The sequence below is a fragment of the Macrobrachium rosenbergii genome, chromosome 11 (genome assembly GCF_040412425.1).
Source record: "Macrobrachium rosenbergii isolate ZJJX-2024 chromosome 11, ASM4041242v1, whole genome shotgun sequence".
In the NCBI taxonomy this organism is placed as follows: domain Eukaryota; kingdom Metazoa; phylum Arthropoda; class Malacostraca; order Decapoda; family Palaemonidae; genus Macrobrachium; species Macrobrachium rosenbergii.
The window spans coordinates 17,652,262-17,664,634 of record NC_089751.1 but is presented as its reverse complement, the minus strand read 5'-3'; the positions used below and the strand labels follow the sequence as shown (position 1 = coordinate 17,664,634).

Sequence of the window (12,373 nt, the reverse complement as noted above, 5' to 3'; positions counted from 1 at the left end):
TTATTATTATTATTATTATTATTATTATTATTATTATTATTGGGTAGTGGCTTTTCTTAGCAACATTCACTTCAGGGTGTGACGTCCCTGCCTACACGAGTTAGTGCAGTTGAGACTCTTTAGCCTTGGCAGGCAACTCTTCTAGGAGAAGGACACCCTGAAATCAAACCAGCGGATAGAAGGTACTCTTTATCCTTGGTAGGCAACTCTTCTAAGAGAAGATTGCTCTAAATACAAACCTTGTTCTCCAACTTTGAACTGTGCCATATAGCCATTGTGCCGTGGCCTTACATGGTCTCGAGTTCGAGTTCCCTTGCCTGAGGGGACAGTTAGGCATATATCCTCTTTTTCGTTCACTTTCCTGTTTTTCGATAGTGGGTAGGACAGGCTGATGAGAAAGCAAAAGTTTCTTGGTGGATTATCAGGAAAGTGCCTTCGTCTGTACCTAATCTTTTCCTTCTGAGCATTTTATTTCTAAATTCATCTTGACTGTCCTCCACCTGTTGTTGTTTCAAACCTGGCGGTTTTATTTTGTCTTCCAAGGTGTGCCAGCCCAATCATGTCGACCAGTTTCTTATGGCACTTTTTTCAATGACGTATGGTTACGTCTATTTATACTTTCAATTAAATATTTTTAAATAATGTAAAAACTGTTGTTGGTGGTATTGTTGTTTATTGTTGTTGACTTTTACAATGTTACTGTTGTTATGAGTCTATTTATAAGTTTTGATACTAATTTTATGTTGTTAATTCTAATTCTTTCGGGAGACTTTGAGCTGAACCCTGGGCCTGTTACTTATTATAGTAAGGAAAACTGCAAAGTACTTTACTCAAATATTCGGGGCTTAAGGTCAAGCTTCTTGATCTCCAGAGTTTTGCCCGTAACTGTGATTTGATGATTATATCTGAGACTAGCAAGAAGTAACAAGTCAAAAGGTTAATACCGTAACATCCCACATACGCAGGGTATGGCTGTATACAAGTCCGGACGACCTACTTATCGTCAGAAAAAATTGGAGAGTAGTTGCCATGAAGTTCTTTTTTTGAAAATTTACAGTAAGTTCTACAATGTTTACATATTTGCTGTTTACCGCAATCCAAATATCAATGATTCTATATACGACTGTCTTTTGGAAAGGATTAGTATGGCTCAGTCACAGGATTCAAAAGCTTCACTCGCTATTTGTGGAGACTAATGCAAAGCAGAACGAGTGGCTAAATTCTAATTCCACAGATCAACATGGCCAGTCTGCTCTTGAGTTCTATGTATCCTCCGATTTTGTCCGGCTAATTGAAGAACCCACGAACTTTTCTGGTAACAGATTAGATCTCCTATTCACAGATGTTCCAGCTATTGCGGAGTCCAAGGTCTGTGGCTGTATAGGTGGTTCTGATCATTGCACCAATGAGATGGGCATATCTGTCAGTCAGTATATTCCTAATGCCACCATTGGAAAAACACTTAGCCCAAATCTAGAGCCAATTGGGATCACATTACTGAATCTTGTCAGGCACTTAATAATTCATATACTATATTAAATCCTCATCCCAAGAAAAAGTTAAATGAAATGCTGATGGCTATTTTGATAAGATAGGTCACTAGAGAGGTCATCAAATTTAGGACAAATGACAAGCCATAGTTTGATGATACATGTAAACGAGACTACCATAACAAACAGACGCATGGAAACGAGATCGTTCAAAAGAAAATAACACATTTTTGTTGAGTCTTGCTGTGGTGCGAATAGAATTTACCATACAGCCGAGAGTAAGGGAAACTCAAAAGAATTACTCAGTCTCATCTGCGGTGGACAAAAATGGCATCATCTATCATCTACCTAACAGATGATGGTAGATTGGTTGCTGGTCCTAGGGAAAAGGCTGAACTGATTCGTCGGGCTTTTGAAGCTAAGCAATCAGCTGAGGATGTCCTTTTCCCCTGATACTTGTCATCCTGAACCTGTTACAAAATTTGCATTTTGCTCCAGGGATGTTAAGAAAATTCTGGATAACCTTGATAGATGAGGTGGAGAAGATCCTGATGGTTTCTTCCCTTTGTTTTTTAAAACAGCTTCTAGTGTGTTGTCTCCCAAGATTAGTAGATTCTATAGATTTTTATGTCGACGTAGCATTTTTGCAGTTGAGCGCAAGCTTAGTAATGCAATCCCAGTTACAAAGAGTGCCATATTTGCAGACTGCAGTAACTACAGGCCAATCTCTGTTCTCCCTGTGCTCTCCAAAGTTGCTGAAAAACTTATTTTTAAGCCGCTATATGATTATGGGGAATCTAAAGGTTTGTTAGCTGATAGTCAATATGCATATAGGAAACATTAGGTACTTGCAATGCTCTTTTAGACTTGACATGCCATTTGCAAGAGAACCTTGATAAGGGTTTTGAGCGCCGAGTAATGCATTAATTTTAGTGCTGCTTTCGATTTAGTAAATCATAAGGCAGTTATCTATAAACTTTAAAATCTTGGAGTAGGTGGATTTGTTTTAGGATGACTTCAAGATTTTATTACAGGTAGGCAATAGCGAGTTCCTGTGGACAGGATCTTTAGTGAGCCAAGACCTATTGTGTCTGGAGTTCCACAAGGTAGTGCTCTTGGTCCACTGTTATTTTTAATGCATATAAGTGATATGGTTGTTGGCCTGGAAAACAAGATTGTTCAGTATGCCGATGATGCAATACTTGTAAGTGTAGTAGTCTCCACTTATGAGAAATAAAGCTGCCCCCAGCCTGGAGAGGATCAGTGAATGGTGCAGTCAGTGGGGTATGGGGCTTAACTCGGTAAAACGAAAACACTCTTGATTAGCAGATCTCGTACAGATTTTCCAACCCGTCCTCCCCTTCAGGTGGATGGAACTTTGCCGAATGAGCCTGAAACTTCAACTATTCTAGATGTACGTTTTGACTCACGTTTAACTTTTGAGAAACATCTAATGAAAGTTTCAGCAAATGCCGCACGGAAGTTAGGTATTGTTCATAAGGCCTCATATATTTATAACAGTGATAAAATCAATGCAACCTGTTTTAGGTCATTTGTACTCCTTACTAGAATACTGTTCTCCGGTGTGGATGTCCGCTTCTGCCAGAGATTTATCTCTTTTTAGATGGAATGGTTCGTGGTGATAGGTTTCTGTTCCCTAATAGTAGCAGTTATCGACGGATGGTCTCTTGTTTGTCACTTTTTCATAACTTGTATTGTAGCAGAGATCTTTCACGTTCACAACTGATCCCTGATCCCCTTTAACTGCCGAGAGCAACCAGATTTACCGAACAGCAGCACCAATATGCAGAGGTCCTTTATTCCTTACACCGCTGGACTGTGGAACAGCCTCCCTGAGGATGTAATGCTATTGGAACTTCAGAAGTTCAAGCGAAGATACAAAGCGTTACTACCCAAATACTATTCTCCTTGCATTTTAATACAGTTTTATCTATTTATTAATTTATTGTTTTTTTTCTTTTTAAATGAGTGAGATCTCTTCTTTCTGTATTTCCTTTTACCTCCTCTTACTTCTTTGGAAGATTGAATTCCAAATCAGGGGTCCCTCTGCGCTTGTTCCATATGAATAGGTTTCACCTTCTGAATAATAATAATAATAATAATAATTATTATTATTATTATTATTATTATTATTATTATTATTATAGAATTCCTGCAATAATGCGTGTTTAAAAGAAATCATATATTCTAATGATAATTATTATAAATCTGTCATACATTTTGCTGGAAAATAAAAAGGTCTTCCTCTGTGGAAGAGCTAATGAGAACATCGTCATATTTTGGATATTTCATCTACAAATACTGTGACAGGAAAGCTGTCAAAATATAACAACCGCTGGAGCATTACATTATAATGGTGACGGTGAGAATGATTCAGCTATGAAAATATGTATCTAAATTTGAAATATATATATATAAATATGTAGATATATATATATATATATATATATATATATATATATATATATATATATATATATATATATATATATATATATATATATATATATATATATATATAGAGCCTCGGTGGCTCAGTCGGTAGAGCAGCGGCCTAGGGCTTCGTAGAGGTCCGTGGCACGGGTTCAAATCCACAGTGAAGGCGGACACTTTGCTATCCGTGTAGACACCCGGGATTACGTATGTAATCAACAGATAGGTTTGCTGAAAAGCAAATGAGTGTTACAGACTAATACACACATAAACAAAGCCACTCCAACATCTTCTAAAAACATAACAGACACCTCACACGTCTCGAACTGTCGACCTACCCGCCCAGTTCTCCTCGCTGCATGGGAGAAAGGGAGCTGGGGATTGGCACGATACACGTACACATCGTTACCGGGGTCTAAGCGATGTCAGGCAGGGCAACCTGATCGAGGCTACGGCCTACCCTAACGCCAAATCAAAGTCCTTCGTAAAGAAGGCATCGTGCTTACCCCATATAGAAAATGGGAAAAACCACGTTAAAACGAAGAAGAAGATATATATATATATATATATATATATATATATATATATATATATATATATATATATATATATATATATATATATATAGAGAGAGAGAGAGAGAGAGAGAGAGAGAGAGAGAGAGAGAGAGAGCACTGTTTCACAATTACAATAACGTTAATAGAAGACGCTTATATATTACCGACACAATTTTATCACAGGTCCCTGTGGCATCCGTTAACGGTAACCCACCAGACACGTCTCCACGTCCATGGAATTATCCCCCGAAGAGACTCCTACCTTCTCCTAAGTCAACGGATTTTGCAGAAATGGAACGTAGTGAAAACTACAAAAGGAGAGCTATAGGAAAATCTACAGTGATTCCCTATAATAAAGGTTAGTTTATTCGTGTGTCTTTGTGTACATGTACTTAATTGAATAGATGCTTCAGGAACATGCAGCATATGCTCATATGTCCTTACTGATATCTGTGGAATTGTATTGAATTGAATTTTTGTGTATCTCTTCATATGTATTTATCTGTGTATGTATACATGTACATACTCTCTGTGCACATATATACTTGCAGATAAATCTGTAATACCTTGCCTCTATATCTGTGTACAGTTTTTCCGTGACAAACATCCTAATTTAGCACTGATCATTAGTACAATGGCTCTGTATTCTTTTAACCATAAGTACTTTAATGGCGACGTAAATACAACCCCTAACACAAATTTAACTTGTTGGCGTCATAGATACAATGAAAACTACTTTGCCATACCACAGCTTAGCTTGAAAGAGCTGACAGTGGTGGGTGAAAACTCAATGATTTTATAATATATTTTAGCTATTAACGCAAATATCATTGTGGATCCTCGCTGTATACGTACAGTGCTACAATGTGTTTTCAGCAGACACACTCACATACACACATACACACACACACACACACACACTATATATATATATATATATATATATATATATATATATATATATATATATATATATATATATTAATGTGTGTGTATGTTTCTATGTATATATATATATATATATATATATATATATATATATAAATAAATATATATATTGTGTGTGTATGTATATATATATATATATATATATATATATATATATATATATATATAAGTGTGTGCGTGCGCGTGCGTATGTGTATGAGTGTGTGTGTTGAAAATGCATTGTAGCACTGAAAGTACATAACGAAGATCCACAATGATATTTGCTTTACTAGATAAAATATATTATAAAGGATAAAATATAAATATATATATATATATATATATATATATATATATATATATATATATATATATATATATATATATATATATACATACATACATATATATATATATTGTGTATGTGCATATAAAGAGAGAGAGAGATAGGGAGAGAGATTTGTTTATTTAGCAGCAGCTATTAAGTTTCTTTGCATTTTTACTTTTTTCTACCAGTTGCCTCTTCTGGTCTTGTCGAATTTTTGTAGCATACCTTCGTTGGATCATTTCCCTTTATATGCTTTCATGGCTTAATTCTAGTTCTTTGGACAACAGGCCTTAAATTGAAGATAGTCTCTAGAGTGAAGGGATGAATCCCCTGTTTTAGTCATTTATAAACCCAAGAAAGATTTATGTTACAGGTAACCTATCTTAGTTCTAAAACTCAATATAATTTAGTAACCAGGTAATACTGTATATTTAAATGTAATAAGAAAAATCTCGTTATTATAATGTGGGTAAAGCATTAACGTGATATATAACAGCTTATCACGATGCACCTAAATATTCATAACGCTACCACTTAAAATTCCAAAAGATCAGAGAGAGAGAGAGAGAGAGAGAGAGAGAGAGAGAGAGAGAGAGAGAGATTATCGTTCCTTTTCATCTCATTATCAGTCTAAGCTATGATATATATGAACGTTATATATATTTTCCCCTCATCCTTACAACTCCTCATAGGTTTGTTGTATAATTTCTGTTTTTAGTTTTCTGTAAAAGAAAACTATTGTCCCGGCTTTGTATGTCCGTCCGCACTTTTTCTGGCCACCCTCAGATCTTAAAAACTACGGAGGCTACCGGGCTGCAAATTGGTATGTTGATCATCCACACTGCAATCATCAAACACACCAAATTGCAGCCCTCTAGCTTCAGTAGTTTTTATTTTATTTAAGGTTAAAGTTAGCAATAATCGTGCTTCTGGCAACGATATAGGATAGGCCACCACCGGGCCGTGGTTAAAGTTTCATGGGCCGCGGCTCATACAGCATTGTACCGAGATCACCGAAAGATAGAGCTAGTTTTGGTGGCCTTGATTATACGATGTACAGAAGACTCGATTGCGCCGAAGAAACTTCGCCACATTTTTTACTTATTTTTTTCTTGCCAGTATTTTAGTTAACCCCCTAGATTATTTATGGAGCCTTTCGCGCTTGATCAAAGTTTAAGAAGAAAAAGACGACCTTTAGCCATAGATCCAGTGAGACTCCTTTTTTATCAGCGTGTATCTTAGAGCCCTGGGGAGATCGAGGGAGTTTTAAACTTGATTAAAGTCACGAGAAAAATGACCGTGGCCAAGAGGAAACATGTTTCCCTCGCGCCTTCTGGGAATTAGCTCATCCCAGATAGGTTGAACTTAAGAGCTGTAAATATCGTAATAAAAAGCGTTGAAAGACCAACGACTCCCAGGATGGGCTTAAAGCGAGCAGAAAATGTTCTCCGGAAGGTCGCTCGTATCCGGAGCAGACACTATTAACTGCTTCCCCGTTGTGAAAAAAAAGTAAATGAAGGTTTGTTGTTGTCTTGTGATCTTTTTAAGCGGTGGGCTTTTAAGGAATTAGTATCGCCTATAACATGTGAGATTTCTTAATCTATCCTTCCCGTGGGGGAGTAGTGCCGTCATTGAACCTCATGCGGTGCTCTGTAGGTATTACTTAAGGTTCCTTGCAGCGTGCCTTCGGCCCGTAGCTGCAACCCCTTTCGTTCCTTTTACTGTACCTCCTTTCATATTCTTTTTCTTCCATTTTACTTTCTACCCTCTCCTAACAATCGATTCATAGTGCAGCTGCGAGGATTTCCTCATGTTACACCCTGCAAACCCTTTTATTGTCAATTTGCGTTTCAGGACTGAATGACCTCATAGGTCCCAGTGTTTGGCCTTTGAACTAAATTCTATATTCAATTCAATTAAACTATCCTAATTGACATTACGCTTAAATATCAATGAATGTTTTAAAAAAGTAGAAATGGTAAAAGCTCCCAGAAACCGCATTCCACGAAAATGTAGGACCTAGCTATTTGCACATACTTTTAACAACCAAAAAAGTTCAGTTGTTCTGATTCAAATAACATCCTTAATGTAGAGAGAAGAAATAACCTCATGTCAGATTTTTTTAAAATAAGTATTAAATTTGGTAACCAATACCTACAGTAATGTTGGTGCAAAAATGTCCGCTCCCTAAGGGAGCATCCGGAAAAAGGTTGGTTATCACCTTTACAAAAAGCTTCGTCTCGTGTAAAGGTAAATGTCTTGCTCTCCACATTCAAACAAATTAACAAACCAGAACCAACATAAACCTTTCTTGGCGGAGGTAGTGCAATTAAGATTATTCCAATATAATAGTTAAACTGAAAAAGCAGACTGAGTGTTTGATTCTATATCTAAGCCTTCCATTTTTAAGGAGCATGGTTTATTTAGTAGTTGCTCTATATTCATCTCACTAAATGAAATATAAAGAGACAGTTGGGTATTGTTTTACTTTTCCTTACACAAAAATACATGATACTAGGTTTACGGAAACTACTTTATATATGTAGGTCAAATCATTGGCAGTTCCTAGGGTAACACTGCTCAATTTGCATCGCTTACTGCCTTCTGAGTAGAATGACCTGACATACGTGTTAATAGTTGACATCAAGAGAGAGAGCTGCTCTCCTGTCATTTGAGGGAATATATCCTTCCTTGAAGGATTCACTAACTATCCCTTAAGTGCTCCTCTGTCTCGGTTAAAGGCGCACATGATTTCCTAAGTTTGAGAGTAGTTCTGTTCACAATTTTTATAAAAGTAGGTTTCTAGAATTCTAGGTAAACAAAGCTTCCTCTACGGCAGACTGTAAATTTTATAGTAATATAAAAAAAAGTTTGAAATAAAGAAAAGGACGAGGTCATTAAATCCTATCTTGATGATGAGTTGGGAATGGGTTGCCTAAGTTTAACAGATGTTTGTTACAAGCTTATTTGTGTACTTAATGATGCCTTTAGGGGGAACATTGTCTGTAAATATGAAGCACAAGAGGCTAAGAGCGATAAACAGATCATCTACAGGTGAAAAAAAAAGACAATAAAACTATCGACTGCAGGAGCGGTGATTATGGAAGTCGCAAAACCCTTGTTAACCATGTCGAAAAACTGTCGTTTTTCTTCTCTAAGAAAGTATGCTGTGGCCTCACGCAAACAGACATGTATAGTTGATTTGTCTAAAAAACATTTGGAAAGAAATATTTCTTTATGGAAATTGATTTGTGAATTTCAGTTTTTTTTGTAAATTAAAGTAACCAGATTCCAATCAGGTTATGAGAAGCAAAGGGTATGTTTATTTGAAAATGTTCCATTAGAAACAGGATGGAAAAGGATTTTGCTTCGAAAACATTAGGATGATCACCAAGAAACACATACGAACCTAAACTCTGGTACTTTGAGATTTTAACTTTCTCGTGTGATCAAGAAACGCCGAGACATGTCTGAAATCCGAATCGAGTAAAGCGAAGGCAGACATGACGGTCACGCACGTATCCAAGACTACCAGACTTGCATGCCAGAACAAAGGGAGTTTTACTATTTGAGAAAAAACGCATTGTTAACGCATTTTCATTTGGAGGGTTACGCTTCGTTTGCTTTAACGCCAGTTTATTGTGGTTATTGAAGATCAACCAAGTCATAAGAATGATAGGAAAGGGTTAATAACATGCAATTTGCTCTAGCATTTCAGCCGAGACGACCGTATAACTAAACGCTTTTATAAAATTGTGTTTACTATATAATAAGTATTATGTACATTAAGTGTGTCTGAATGGATATAACTACACTTAATAGCCTCTTATCCATACTGTGTAATGATGAAGACGACCGTTTAACGAAAGCAGGCAAACAGAACTTAGGATCTTCCTGCCAACAATGCATTAATTGAACACATTACACACATTACGCGTACTACTTTGCTTCCGGAATACCAAGTGCGTCACGCTCAACTCCTCTTCCTGAATGTTCTTAAACTTCTCTCCTGACTCTATCAATGAATATATTAAGCACTAGAGGAGGGATAATACAACTCATTCCCTGACCCACTTCCATAACAACACAGTCACTTTCGCGTCTACATGTTCGTGTAATCCAAAAGAGAAGTTTTGGATCAGTGTGTTTTTTTTTACGAAGTTAGAGTTGAATGATTTTGAATAGTTTGCAATATTTTAAAGTTGCTGGGAATTGGCGAAAATACCAAAATACATCAGGTGAGGGAACTCAGTGGTCAAGGTGATATGTTTCAGTGGCCAACAAATTTTTTAATTAGCGCTTAGTCAGCATCCGTGGTTGATCCTTTCACCTGTACAGTGAATCAGCGAAATTTTCACTATAGGGGGAAAAATCTAGAAACTAGACATGATATGTCTTATTGTTAATTTTATCCATTATTTAAATCAGATTTAAGTGATAATCGTTAAGAAATATATGTTGAATATAAACGATTATGATGCAGGAATCTCAGTTATGAAATAAAAAAGAATAAATGGCTACGTTAACCGTGAAAGTTTGAGAGCTACGCAGAAGGCGAAACAAAAACCATAGCAAGGAGTTCCTTTCAAGTATTTTTTAGCCCTTACTCTTGTGTACTTCCATATAGTATATGAGCTTTGGAACCATAGAGGAGGCTGCACTTTTTGTCAAGTCTTTCAAATGCCTTCTGGTGATATTCTACTTTCGGAGAGCACAAAGGACGCTGAATGCAGCAATCGAATTTTTTTTGGCTTATGTAATCTCAGTTCCTCTCTCTCTCTCTCTCTCTCTCTCTCTCTCTCTCTCTCTCTCTCTCTCTGACAAGGTCTTCGTTGGCTGAGCCGGTAGAGCTCCTGACTGTCACTCGATGGGCCGGAGTTCAATTCCCCCGGCCGGCTGATGAAGAGTTAGAGGAATTTATTTCTGGTGATAGAAATTCATTTCTCGCTATAATGTGGTTCGGATTCCACAATAAGCTTTAGGTCCCGTTGCTAAATAACTAGTTGGTTCTTAGCCACGTAAAATAAGTCTAATACTTTGGGCCAGCCCTAGGAGAGCTGTTAATCAGCTCAGTGGTCTGGTAAAACTAAGGTATACTTAACTCTCTACTGACACAGACTCAATTTTATATTTTTCGAGTACCTTATTTACGTGCAATATTACTGAATTTTCATTAGTAATGAATGTATAATATTGAAAAGATTGGGTAATTATCTTTCTTTTCCCAACAGCATGATTTTTTTTACATATTTTTCTGAAAGTTAATAAATGCTTTAAATTCTACTAAAAAACCATATCTAACTGTATTTACCACAATAATTTTCCCAGTAGGTGTTGTTCAACCTCTGTCATAAAAAAATACACGAGTACTATTTCTTTACCATGTCCTAAAAGACAGATAATTCCTGAGTGAATTCTGTTGATGTATACTATACTTTATTGTTCCAGTGCATGAACAATCAATCAGGAAGTCATGGTATCAGCAGAAGAAACCAATGAACTAGGAAAAAGAACTGATCAACCCTATCGGTGTATTACCTCATCAGTATCAAATCAGTAAAAAAATATAGCCAGAGTTAGATATATATGACTCATATATCAAACTCAAGAATATCATCATCTCGATTCTACTCTATTGGTACATGTAGTGTGTTAGTGCAGCCAGATCCCCTGCAGTTTCGGCAAGCCGGAGCACATTCACTGTTATTATACCAACAATGGCATCTCAGGGTGTTTCATGTGACTTGGCAGTTGCATTTGTTGTTCTAGAGGAGCTTCTCAGGAGCAGGAAGTAGGGCGGCTGGCCAAAACCACTCATATTTCTGCCATTTCCACTCTGGAAGGCAGAGCATCTACAGGTCCCTTCGATGCTTGGACTTGTAGGTGCAAGTGTATGTAGTGAGTTAAGCAGTCAATATTGAAGCGATATTGCTTGGCTGAAATACTTACATAACCTCGAAAACTGTAAGGAGATTAATATATATATATATATATATATATATATATATATATATATATATATATATATATATATATATATATACTAACTATAGATACCAGCGCTGCCAAGGAAAACTCTGAATGACAACCGATAAACTCTCACTCTATATCTCTCCTTCCTCCATAACACCCCCTCTGCTCTCTCTCTCTCTCTCTCTCTCACTTCCTCTCCCTCTCACTCTCTCGAGTTAAGATAGTTGCTTCAGTTACATTGCCCAACATTTTTGACATTTTATATTTCACCCCTTGTCACCCCCCATTCCTATCCAGGCTGAACACGGACTTACAGGGCATCGGGAGTGTCACTATTCATCTCAGCGACCTCGAAAACTATGGATTAGACACTAATATCTGTCATTTTTAACATTTTATTTTTCACCCTCTCTCACCCCTTGCCTATCGGGGCTGAACTTGATCTTAAAAGGCATCGGGAGTATCATTATACATCTCAACAACCTCGAAAACTATGGATTAGACACTAATATCTGTCGTTTTCGGTCATTTTTACATGTCACCCCCTTCTCACCCCCACCCCCTTTGGTGCCAGTGATGTCTTACCCCACAGCATTCTTTTCCAGATAGTAAGTCATATGTGTACCGAAATGAGGTATGATAAA

General features: G+C 36.9%; 1 long non-coding RNA gene across 1 annotated transcript in view; it reads left to right on the top strand.

Moving 5' to 3' along the window:
• Nucleotides 1-12,373, top strand: part of LOC136843568 (uncharacterized) — a 92,259-nt gene that overhangs the window by 38,540 nt on the left and 41,346 nt on the right. Inside the window, exon 2 of the long non-coding RNA XR_010854587.1 lies at nt 4,685-4,859. This is a non-coding gene — a long non-coding RNA (uncharacterized lncRNA). The remainder of the gene's footprint in view (nt 1-4,684; nt 4,860-12,373) is intronic.